The 13953-nt window shown below is 32.3% G+C and overlaps 1 protein-coding gene across 3 annotated transcripts in view; it reads right to left on the bottom strand.

Annotated features, from left to right (window-relative positions):
• Positions 1–13953, bottom strand: part of Hecw (Hecw ubiquitin protein ligase) — a 469561-nt gene that overhangs the window by 209199 nt on the left and 246409 nt on the right. The gene's annotated exons all lie outside the window — the stretch shown is intronic.

Below are 13953 nucleotides of genomic sequence, written 5' to 3'. Positions count from 1 at the left end.
TGTTAAAAAATGTACCGTTCCAACTTTGTAGAAAATATTTCAAAAGCGAAGCAATAATAAAGAAGTGAAAACAATGTGGCGGTCGTAGCCCAGTGGCTATGGTATTGGCTTATCAACCCGAAGGGCCGGATTCGATCTTCGGCAGAGACACCAGAAATTGTGTACATAATTGTGACACGTAGGTAGTAGTTAACACCTAAAGTCTCAGCCAGACGGTTAGGTACACAAATGGAAGATGTACAGTAAGTCAATTGTAATTCATCAGTAAAGAAAATTGTTTCCGAAAAATTTTCACGACTACGAAATTCGTTTTTCCTTTGTCTAAAACATGTTATATGAGGTTTACATTATGGGTTACTGCGGTTATGTCATCGTTTGGTTATCTATATAATTTTTACTGACAAGGACTTACTGACAGTGGTTATGGTAATTTAAGAAACTACATTCACAACTATCTGGAAATTAAACTGAAAAAGTTTAAATAAAACTAATACAAATTTCAGGAAAATAAATAATTTTGTTAAAAGAATATTTTGCTACTTCTAGAAGAAAACAATGCTATAATATACAGGGTATTTCAAAAAGATATGTCATAAATTAAATCACGCATTCCGGGGACAAAAATAAATTGATTGAATCCAATTTACCTAAGTACAAAAGTGTACACAAAAAAAAGTTACAGTCCTTTGAAGTTACAAAATAAAAATTGTTTTTTTGCATTATCTCCTAAACTACTTGACATTTTGTAATAAAAATGGACACGTTACTTTCTTGTTCTGAAAGCATTTTTCATACAAAAGAAACAACAAAATCTAGGCGCACAGAAAAATTTTAAGGAGGTGTGCAGCCCTAAATCCCCCCAAACTTTTGAATACGTTCAAATCAAATTAATTTTATGGCATCATTAGTTTAACACATTATTTTTAAAACTTTTTTGTCTCTTATCACTTTTTCGAAAAACTAGTTTTTTCCTAGTTGGCCATAAAATTACAATTAGTTTCTACGAATACAATAATTACAAACAGTTTCATCAATAATAGTCAATAATTTGAAGATATCATTTATTGTGTGAATAAGATTAATTTAAAAATTTTGATATTACAATGGCCTACACATTTTAGGAAATGGCAGATACGTATTTAACTTTGGGTAAGTTGGGTCATGATTAAATTATGATTTCGATAAACTATCGGGAATGTCATAGGTGAATGTCAAGGAAATAGTGCCGCAGCCGCAAGTCGTTATGCAGTAAAATACCCCAATCGAAATACACCCGATAGACGATTATTTCTGACCATGGATCTTCGTTTACGTGAAACGGGTAGCTTCCAACCGCAAGTTGCTGGCAATAGTGGTCGTCCAATAATGGATGCAACTGATAAAGACATTTTAGAAATCATTGAAGAAGTCCCTGGAACAAATACAAGGGTAATAGCTGCTCAACTAAATGTTCCTCACGTAAGGGTTTGGAGGCGTTTGAAGGATCAGCTGCTTAAACCCTATCACTAAACAACGGTTCAAGAGTTATTGGTTGAAGATTATCCTAAAAGGATTGGATTTTGCGATTGGTTGTTAATGGAAAACACTCGAAATGTTAATTTTATTAAAAATATTTTGTTTACCGACGAGGCTACCTTCAGTAGAAATGGAATAACAAACCATCACAATGAGTACATTTGGGCCGACGAAAATCGCCCAAAAAACTACTCATCGCCAAAGGACTTTCAAAGTTAATGTTTGGGCAGGAATTGTGGATAACAATCTAATAGGCCCAGTATTTCTTTCCAACAATTTAAATGGTGATAATTATTTGCAGTTCTTGGCAAACGATTTACTCTTGGCAAAGAGTATTTGGAAGAAGTGAATATTACAATAAGGCAAAATATGTGGTTTCTACAAGATGGCGCTCCACCGCATTACTGTAATGAAGTCCGGGAATACCTTTGCAGGCAGTATCCTGGTCGGTGGATTGGAAGTGGTCGTGACGCACCTATTTCTTGGCCACCCAGAAGTCCAGGTCTTAACCCCATGGACTTTTGCTTTTGGGGGTTTATGAAAGAGAAAGTGTATTCTGTAACAATAGAGGACGAACAACAATTGAGGGTTAGAATAATTGAAGCTGCAAATCAACTTCGTCAAAAAAATGTGATTTTTCAGCGCATTCGGTTTTCCTTATTAAAACGATACCGAATGTGTATTGAAGAAAATGGACATTTTGAACATTTATTGTAATATCATATTTATAGAGGTTATAGACATTTTTTGTACTTGTTAATTCATTTAAGCCATTTATTTAGTTGCACGTAATTTTTTAAAGGTTAATGAAGATGGCCGTAACTCAATAAAAACTGTTTTTTGGAAAAAGTGATGAGGCAAAAAAATTTTAAAAGTAATGTGTTAAACTAATGATGCCACAAAATTCATTTGATTTGAACGTACTCAAAAGTTTGGGGGGATTTAGGGCTGCACACCCCCCTTAAAATTATTCTGTGCGCTTAGATTTTGTTTTTTTTTATGAAAAATGCTTTCAGAACAAGAAAGTAACGTGTCCATTTTTATTACAAAATATCAAGTAGTTTAGGAGATATGTAATGCAAAAAAAAACAATTTTTATTTTGTAACTTCAAAGGGCTGTAACTTTTTTTGTGTACACTTTTGTACTAAGGTAAGTTGGATTCAATCAATTTATTTTTGTCATCGGAATGCCTGATTTAATTTATGATATATCTTTTTGAAACACCCAGTATATTAGAGAAAAATATTCAGAAATCAATGTTTTATTTAAATATTATTAACGTTAAAGTTACAAATGTAAAGGTGTGCAGGTATTTTGGCCTAGCAGTGCAAATTATTTAAATTTTCATGGAGGTTTTAACCAAAAACTGACGAGTTTGTGTGTTCTAATTACTCCAGTGTACCTTGAACAATGTGTGTAATATTAAGAAATATATTTTACGACTATTATATTTTAATTTGCATTATTCTCATCACTGCATGAAATCCTATTTTCTGTTTTACTTACATCCTTGACCCACTTCACTGCATTATTAACGCGTTAATTGATTTATTTGTATTGCGACTAATTTTAACTAAATATGAGGATGGTCGTAATCTTATTAATTGAAATAATATCTTACTGGATTTAATTCGTACTTAATATTTTTAGACCATTAAAAAAAACTGCAATTGGAAATTTGGTTTCATTGCGAACGATAGTTAACTCTTATGTCAAATATCGTCCGCAATAAACCCTAAGTAATTATAAAATAAACTATTTACTTTATAGTTTACAAATCAGAAGCTTTTTCCAAAAATACATTTTTTTTTTTAATTAAAGAAACTGTTCAGTTTAAACAGCAACTAAACGCATGAGAAAATGATATGAGTACACTGAACAAAAAGAGGTAAATATACAATTTAATCATAATGAAAAAAGACCTTTCGAAAAAATCAAGGACTGCTATGTGATTCTCGAATAAAACTCAAAATTCGATTACATTTATCAAAATTCTACATCTAGTCTCTATTCAGTTGAAACGTGGACCCTTAAAATCCTCAAAATTTCATGGACATCGCATACCTCAAACGAAGAAGTATTGCAGAGACTATAAGAGACTATATTTTTAAGCAAGGAACGTGAACTTTTTGGTTCACATACTGACAAATAATCTAAATAATGATCTAAAAATGTCCTAAAATACTGGGTGTTACATTTAAAGAAAGAGCCGATGACGTCATCACTGTAATGTGTATCACCTTGTATAATGAAATTTTATTGTAAAATGTAGAACATTAAATTTAAAAATCGAAGTGTTTTAGATTTTTTTTAAAAAGGCTTTTCATTTAGGAAATATCGAATTTATTCCATACTTTAAGGACACACTGTATAAATTTTTTGTAAGAATCTTCAATCATTCTTTTTACCATTTTTGTAATTTTTATTTTTAATTTTAACTGGTAACCTATTAATATTCAATTTTACATAAATTTTATTCTGAAATTCTTTCAAAACATAGACAACGTGGATTATAAAAATGTTTATTGAAATACGAATGGACTAATTCTCAGGAATTTGTCGTTCGGGTGATGGTGGTTTTGACAGAAGTCCATATTTTCAATATTAATTATAAGATTATTTGAAATCGAATACAAAATATTAATTGAAGCGGCAGCGAAACATGAAATAGGAACAGAAATTTGTACCTGTAAAAATTATTGATTTGACGATGAATGTAAGAATGCTACAAAAGATAAAATGAAGCCTACAGAAAGATGCTTACCAGACGAACTAGAACAACTGTAAAGAATTACCAGACAAAGAGGAGAGAAGAAAAGAGAATACACAAAAGAAAAAAACGAAACCACCTAAATACGGAACTTAAATATATAGAAAACCTTAACAGAGAGAAAGAATTCAGAGCATTCTATAAGAAAGTTAACATCAACAGAAAAGAATTCAAGGCAACCACAAGACAATGCAGAAGTCAGAATGGCGACCTATTAACAACAAGGAAAGATATATCGAGTAGATGGGTGGAGTACTTTAACTATTCATTTAATATGGAGGAAGAAGAAGAAAACCTGGAAGACGAAAGAGATGAAGTAAGGGGAGCAGACGAGAGGGAAGAGGAACCACCAACGATTTTTGAAGTTAAAGATGCAGGTAAAAAACTAGCCAGAAACAAATCACCCGATATAGATAATCTCCCAGCTGAACTATATAAAGAAGGTGGCCATGATACCATTATGGCATTATAGCAGCTTATAAAGGAAATACGGACACAGAAATCCCTCCCCAATGATTGAAATATTGGAATACTTTGCACCATACACAAAAAAGGAGATATCTTTGAATGCTCTAACCACAGAGGAATTACTTACGCTTCTAAATGCAGCGTATAAAATATTTTCTACAGTACTATGTCACCGTATGGCATCATATGTAGAACGGATAGTAGGAAAATACCAGGCTGGTTTCGGAGGTGGTAAATCTACAATTCATCAGATTGCAACCCTGAAACAAATTTTGGAAAAAACACTGGAATATGGCTTTGATACTCATTACATATTTATAGACTACAAAGCAGCCTACGACTCTGTGAATAGAACAGAAATGTTCAAAGCAATGAAAGAGCTAGGAAAACCAAATCCGTTGGTAAATTTAACAAAACTAACTCTTGAAAAAGTTGAATGTAGAGTACAAATTCAGGAGGAACTGTCTGAACCTTTTAAAACAAATAATGCGCCAGGGAGGCCCTCTCTCCTGTATACTGTTCAATCTGGCTCTGGAAAAAGTAATACGTATGTCACAAATCACAACCACTGGTTCAATATATAATAAATCAGTGCAAATCCTGGACTATGCTGATGATATCAATATTGTTGGGAGAACGGAAAACGCTGTACGAGAAGCGTATGTAGCATTAAAACAATCAACTGCAAAAATGGGTTTAATAATAAACACCAACAAAACGAAGTATATGAAAATAAGCACGCAACCACAAATCCTACGACCAGTCGTTATAGAAAACGACGTCATCGTAGCAGTGAACGAATTTGTATACCTGGGAGCGCTCCTTAACATTGAAAATAATACTACCGCAGAATTTGCACGGCCAACAGATGCTATTTTGGGCTCAATCTCCTCCTTAAATCCACAATTATATCGAGAAATACAAAAATAAAACTCTACAAAACAACGATACGCCCAGTCCTAACATATGGTTCAGAGACCTGGACTTAAACAAAAAAAATAATGAAAACATGTTAGGATGCTTCGAAAGAAAAGTACTAAGGCGAATCTATGGAGCAGTGAATGACAATGGAGTGTGGAGAAGACGATACAACTTCGAACTTTATAGAATATACCAAGAACCAGATATCGTAAAACATATTAAGATGGAACGAAATGACACAGCTATAAAAACGCTCCTTGATAGACCCATTGGTCAGAGAAGAAGAGGAAGACCCAGAACAAGGTTCCTTGATAACATCGATGAAGACATGAGAAATATGGGAAAGGCGATGGATAGGGACGATTGGAGAGAAATTCTTGAGGGAATCCCCTAGAACCCACGTAGGGGCGTAAAGCCAGAATGATGATGATGATACAAAACATTTTCTCACCATCTCCGGCCATAAAATTTGGCCTGCGTAAAACGGTTACCATATTATTTCGACCTATTGGAACCGGTTGTAACCGAAGGAAAATCTGCGCAATACGAATGTATCTATTAAGATATAACTTCGAAATTATGGCATATGGAATATTACATCTCAATCTTGGATACATAATGGGCAACAAAAGAATTGATGCAGCAATTATTGCCGAATCAGAAGATGATCTTCAGAGACAGCTCTTTCAGTTCTTCCAAATAAGCCGCCATCTAAATATGACCATTTCTACCAACAAAACTAAATGTATGACAATAGCAAAAGATCCGCTCAGATGTAAGTTAGTGGTTGAGAACAACCCCATAGAATAGGTGATGCAATTCAGATATCTAGACATAGATATATCAAGCACACACGACCTAGTAAAGGACCTAAGGAGTCAGATCAATAAAGCATCCGCATTGTCGGGATGTCTGCGGGAGATAGTCTGGTCTAATCCGTATATGCGCACATATAGTAAAATTAGAATCTACAAGACTTGCATACGACCGATCATGACATATGGCATAGAAGTGCGCGAAGATACCAACAAAACGAAACAGATGCTAAGGGTTGCCGAAATGAAAACCCTAAGAACAATAGTGGGCAAAACAAGAAGAGACAGGGGGACAAATACAAACGTCAGAGAACAGTGCAAAATTCAAGATATTGTAAGATCGGGAAGGCAGCGTAAGAGGATGTGGTACAATCATGTAAGACGAATGTATGAGAATAGACTCCCAAAAATTGCCCTAGAAAACAACCCGTCCTGTTCAAGACCTCCCAGAAGACCACCTAAAAGATGGAGGGATAGTTGGCAATCTACCTCCCAGGAAATTAACCAGAGGCAGCTTCAGAATTAAACAGATCGAAAGATCTCCAAGAAGTAGAAGAAGAAGAATATTACATGAAAAATATTCAATATTTAATATTTAAAAAAATAGTCCTATTTAAAATAACAAAGTTCTTATATTTCCAGAAAAATAAAAATGTGACATTAATGTAAATACTACCATAAGATAATTGGGAAGCGTTGACATTATCAAAATGATAGACCGAATTTGTACAACAAACTAATTCGATCATTTAATCCACTTTAATTTAGAAACCACTAAAGTACAGATATAAATAGCAGTAATTCGGAGTCATCATTATTCTCTTTGCCTTAACGAAATAGTAGTAATTCCGAACTGTGTTAGAAATTATTTGATATATACATAATAGCAATACCTTTAAAAAAAATATTTCGTCGATTCACTTTTCCCCATACTTTTGTACAGGCTGTACAAGCTCGACATGCTTGATGCACAAATTTATGTAAGATGTGTAGGTAAATCTAGCACTTCGTAAATTAATATCTATAATAAAATTTCCATTTTAAATAATGACGATACGTATCACAGCACATCTAATTCATGTAAGTTTCTGTTCTTACTATTAACCGTACACATAATAAAACAGCAGAAGACTTTATTTGAAGACTTTTTATAACTCTATTGATTCAACCGTAATACAAGTACTTACATATAATCATCGATCATCTTATACATCGATGTGTAAAGTTAATTTGTACTTGTTAAATAAAATAAAAAATATTTTGCATATATAAAGTGGTCGGTCCCGCCTACTTAAGTAGTAGTTAACATTAAAACCTGAGTCAAAAGATTCCAACAACAAACAGTATCCAAAAAAATATAAAAGATACCTACTGCAATGGAAACACCTGTTAAAACCTGAGGAAACAAATTTGAGAATAAAAACAGGTGGCGTTAAACAAAATAAAAAAAATAGAAGGGAAGAGAAAGTGTTTACAAGACTGGTAAGAAAAATCGGACAGATCTTCAAAATTATCAGTTTGTCAACTGTTCACGAGAGAGCATGGATGGAAGGTTGGGAAATACATATGTAGTTAAATACAGAACTAATAAAGCACTATTGGACTCCATTGGACTAGCAATGGGCTCTAGTTTATCTCCATTATTAGCCGATATATTTATGGAAGATTTTGAAACAAATATTGTTTCTAAACAAAATTTAAAACCCTCAGTATGGTGGAGGTATGTAGATGATGTATTCTCAATATGGCCTCATGGATCAGAGTTGTTGGACACATTCCTAAACGATATAAACGATAAAGAAGAGACAATAACATTTACCATGGAAAAGGAATATAATAACACATTACCTTTTCTGGATGTTTTAATCTCTAAGAACGATACTGGATACGAAACTCATGTGTATAGAAAACCAACACATACCAACAGATATTTAAATTTCAAATCAAATCACAATATTAATATTAAAAAGGGAATTATTAAATCCTTATACGATAGAGCCAAAATTACTTTCTAACGAAAATTCGTTCTTGGAGGAAAAACATTTGTTAACATCTGTTTTATTAAAAAATGATTATCCTTTATCGTTTATAAATAAGGAATTTTCAACAATTGATCGAATAGAACAAAACAACTTAGAACGAGATCCTACAGCATATGCAAGGAATAATACGAGAACAATAACAATACCATATATAAAAGGATTATCGGAAAAGCTTAAAAGGATAGGAAATAAATTCAACATTTCAACAACATTCAAAACAACAAACACGTTGAGATCTATCTTGTCCAAAACCAAACCTAACAATGAACAAGAAAGGACAAAGAATTGCATTTATAAAATACCTTGTGAATGCGATCAGTTTTATTTAGGTGAAACATCAAGACCATTAAATGTTAGAATAAGTGAACATCAATCCTATATTAAAAATAGAGAATTTGATAGATCTCAAATCTGTAAACACGCATGGGATAATGAACATAGGGTTCAATGGAATGATTCAAATATAGTCCTAAAAGAAACGGATGGTAAAAAGAGAAAAATCAAAGAAGCGGCTCTAATTATGCTAAATGAGACCAATTGTGTCGCGAATTCCTCGGCAGAATGTAGTAGGATCTGGTTACCCATATTGAAAGAGGAAGTTATTAAAAGGAAAATACCAGTATTGGTAAGTCAGTAACATATAGAGAATACATCATTTATGTTTTTTAAATAACAAACATATAAAATCGGAATTTGGTGTTTATTGAAGGTAAACTAAATGCACGATCAAATACTTACCATGTCGGGATAGTATTATGAGGTTTTTTTCCTGGTTTTTCCCTCATAATTTACTATGGAATCACTAACAGGAGAATTTTACTGTCATCATGGCATGTATTTGTCTTTTTAAAGACGAATTACATGTTATGATCTTTTCTGACGGATATTCTCAAGTTAAAGTTGATTTCATGTAATCGAATGAACTATCTTATAAGTAAAGTCGTCCCAGGAACGCAACTCAACAATATTGGCAATATCATTTTAAAGTCTTCTACTTTAAAATGTATAAGGTATGTCTGAATTGTCAATATAGATGAGTCAGATAAAATTAAATTATTAGAAGAATTTTTTCACTAAGTAATAAAAAACAAAATTTGTTTAATTTACTAATGTTTGTATTTTGAGAACGATTTCGGAAGTTGAAATTGAAACGTCAATAAACGTATTTTAACCTTTAATTGTGGCTTATTCCCATTTAAATATAAATTAAGCTTCATAAATGAAAAATTTGATAAAGAATCAACGGCGACAGTAAAAGCATTGGTGATCAAAATTGTCCATAATACAATACAAAAATAAAGAAAGATAAATCAATCGAAACAGAAAATATCCCTAGAGAACTGTGGACTCGGTGATTATATGAAGATCGTGAGATATGTATGAGCGAGCAATAACTAGTACCCCAGGAAAGCAAAATTTAAGCCTGTTCAGCACATCAAAATCAAATCAAAACAGCAAAATAAGGCAAAATCGTTAATTGTTCATAATTTTTTTAAAATTAACTTACGCTTTTGTAAATTCTCTCAAAGGTGGTCGTTATAGTACTTAATAAACCACAATCAAAATTTCAAAATGCCAGAGGTAATTTTTTGTAATAACAATACATAAAATAATGAAGATATCATAATTCCATAGGTACCGTATGAAAAGTGAAGACTTTTGCTTATAATATGCACCAAAAATAGATATACTTCTCATATTTTAGACAAAATTCAATTTGTAAAATGAATTTTTTACTATAATAGAATTAATATCTCAAAAGAACAAAAGTGATCTCAACGATAATCCTTGAACGGCCGAGGGACCAGCTCGGTTATGGAAAAATCTTAACAGGTAGTTAACAGTGACCACTGCACTGGGAGAAAAATTCTAGAAGCAAGTTAAATCGGGAATATTAGTTACGAGATCATTTACTATTAACTATTCACCTTCACAGGGTCACACACTGTTTTTATTTTGCTTATATTTGTTAGATCTTATGGTAACAACTAAACATTTCTGATATGAATGTTTTAATAACTGCTTTCAAATTCACTATTTTGATATGTAAAATTGTTCAATTATGCTTTTTTCTCATACAAATCAGTCATACATATTGATTTATTTCAGATGCAGAATGTGTATTAAACAAAAATGCAGTTGTTTTCCTTTAGAACAAGCTAAAATACATAAAGATGTTACGTTTTTCGGTACATCGGTACCTAAAAACGTGGGTGAAACTATACAATTGACAATTGGAAAACATGCTTACTTTCGGGTTTAATTTGCAATAACTTTTTGTTTGTAAACATTTTTTAATTTACAAAATCTCATTTTAAAGAGAAAGTATTGTCAAAAAAATCGTCTGTTAAAAGTTTTTATCTAGAATGCGTAGTTTTTTACAATATTGAAATGAATGAAATAAGCCTTTTTTGCTTAAATGTCAAGACGCAGTAAATGTTTCGATAACCACGAGATAATAGGGATTGACTTCACCCAGATATTCCAGATAAAAATGGCGCCCAGTAATTTTTTGATTGCTGAAGTGATTTTTGGCCTTTTCTCATGAGGTAATAAACTATAGACGACTTATAAATTTAATTTAATTTAATTATTGTCCAAAATTTCTGAGGCATCACATCGATGCCTCGCTGTCTCAGCACAATAAATTTGCTGTCTGGACAGCGTGGTGTTTACGTAATGCCTTGATTTTGTAAATTGAAAATAATTTCTTTGTTTAGTAAGAGAATACAATAGGTACTTGAGTTTACGAAGTTCATGACATTAATCAAAATTTGTTGTATCATAACAACTTTTAATTAATGTGCAATTATAATTGTTGGATTATAACATTTCGTTATAGGGACACGTGAAGAAGTATGATTTCTACATATTCTTGCCGTCCTTTTTGGATCGTCTTCAAGAATTTCAACTTATCCTTGCACACTCATTGAATAAAATATTGTATGTGATAATTTGACCTTGGTGGCGTTATGACATTAAAAATTCTCTTCGTAGCGGCTACTACTACTATTTTTCTTCTTAATTGATTAATTATTCATTAATTTAATAAGAATTCCACCGGCTGGTCAATTTAATAGCTATGCTAGACTCATATAATTTCCTTGCGGTAATTTCTTAGATCTTTTAAATAATGAGTTAAAACTAATATAATGTGTTGAATTATGTTAAAAGAATGGTAATTGTGCAGGTGTACAGGTAGTTAAGTTGGAAAATTGGAACTTCTGTGAAAAACACCACATAAATTGTAAAATAAAATGTGATGAAAATTGTTATATTTAATTGTATATTAAAATCGTCCCAGGACCGCACATCCAAGCAGAAATTAAGATGTTGGTTTATTTTAAAACTGCCCTTTGTACACAACAGTATCTATATTTTAATTAAGTACTGAAGACTTACGTGATCCGTCTGTTTGAAATCGAACATTATAACTCAGAAACCAAACTTGATGAACAGATTAATGCGATGCTAAAACTAAATTCAAACGGTTTTGATCCCAAGTGGTAATAAAATAAATACCCTGGGGATGCATAAGAGGTTAACAAATTTAGTAATGTTAATATATGGTGTGAAATCCATCACAATGGTACATTTACATGAAAATCTAAACAAAAGCTACTTTAAATGTGAACCGTAAAAACAAAGATGCAAGTGGTTCAGGGGGAGAGGTGTTAGTGTAATGGCATCGATATGAACCTGTTGCTTACTATATTTTCTTTGGAGGTAGACAAACACAAAAGTGTATTTCACTTTTTTATACCGTTTTGGGATGGATCGCAGGTCTAGTTCGTTATAGGAAGCTTAAACTTTTGTAGCAGCAAATGAGGATATTTTCAAAAAATCGATTAAATTTGTCCGAAATTTCTGATAGAACTGTTTGCATACGGTGGATCGTATAAACTGGTACCAAAAAATTACCATACCATTAGTTGTTTCCTGTTACATGCGTTTTTTACTTTCGATTAAGTAGTAGTTAAACCTTTACCGAATCTTAGTTTTCTAGTACCAAATCTAGTAACAAAAATTACCAGAAAATGGATATTATAAAAACATGATGCGGTCGTCGATGTGGGCACGGCCGCCGCTACCATGTGTGCCAAGTGTGCATCGCACACGGGCAGCCAACAATAGGGGCGGCCAAAAGCAGTCCACTGATGATAATACTTTTTTAAAACGAAAATAACTTCAAATAATTAAATAGTAATGATTCAGATAATTCTGTGAACTCCAAACAATAATAATTATTCAGTACGTGATAATACTCAAATGCGTTTTATTTATCATATCGTTCACTTCTTTTTTTCATCCTAATCTAAAAAAAATGTCAGAAAATATTATTTATTGTATGAGCTGCCGCCTTTTGCAGGTACAGTCATAAAGCAGTTTCGGGAATACTTTTTAATTCAAAGCGGCTGGCGGCTTTCGGACTTCAGTTATTTGGGATTCCACACGTAGATACTTTACAAGAATTTAGGCAAGTGGTTGTAAAGTTTCTGTTATAATATTGTTCCTATGGTTATGTTTATAGATGGGTTATTATGTCTTATGTTCAGTCTTAGTTGAGAATTCGATGAATTTAAACACGTTTTTGATAAACGATTTTGTTTGTAAAATATAGTAGTGTACCCGTTTGTTTTGCACAGTAGGTACTATATTTCGAAGTAACGTCGAGATCAGAGCAATTTTATTCGTATACGCGTTACGGCTACATATTATTTGTAGAAACATTATTTGGACAACTTATTTGAAGTGTTTTTGGATTTATTTCGTTAAATTCGCCCGGCTTCGTTCTTAAGTGATAAGTCCTAGTGATATTGTATCAACATTTCCCAACTATAATAGTATGTATATTCCTAACTCTACCTGTTACTGTAGCTACGGGTGAGCGGTCGTTTTCAAAACTAAAGATTATTAAAAAAAAACTATTTGCGATCCTCAATGAAGCAGGATAGACTTTCTGCTTTAGCAATGTTATCTATAGAACATGAAGTGTGTGCGACATTGGACATTAAAGATATTGTCAAAAAGTTTTCCGAGACGAAAGCCCGAAAAGTGCCTTTTTAGTTTTTTTTAATGTGTTTATGTTTCTATTCACGGTTTATTTTAATTAAATGGACGTTTAAATTAGGATATTAGGATATACATATTCTGGACATTGGATCATGGTTATTAAATTAGGATAAAGGACGTTTAAATTAGGATAGGATATTAGGAATATTAGGATATACATTAGGATAATATATGGACGTTGGATCATGGAGATTAGTCTAAATGTTCAAGTAAGTATTTATCTATTTACAAATTATTATTGTTATATTATGTATCTTCTTCACATTTCTTTAAATAATAGTATGTATGTCTAAAGTGTTGGAAGGGGGGCGGCAAATATTAAGTTGCACACGGGCGGCCAATACCTTA

The sequence above is a fragment of the Diabrotica undecimpunctata genome, chromosome 7 (assembly GCF_040954645.1).
Source record: "Diabrotica undecimpunctata isolate CICGRU chromosome 7, icDiaUnde3, whole genome shotgun sequence".
Taxonomy (NCBI): domain Eukaryota; kingdom Metazoa; phylum Arthropoda; class Insecta; order Coleoptera; family Chrysomelidae; genus Diabrotica; species Diabrotica undecimpunctata.
This window is presented reverse-complemented; position numbering and strand designations above follow the sequence as displayed.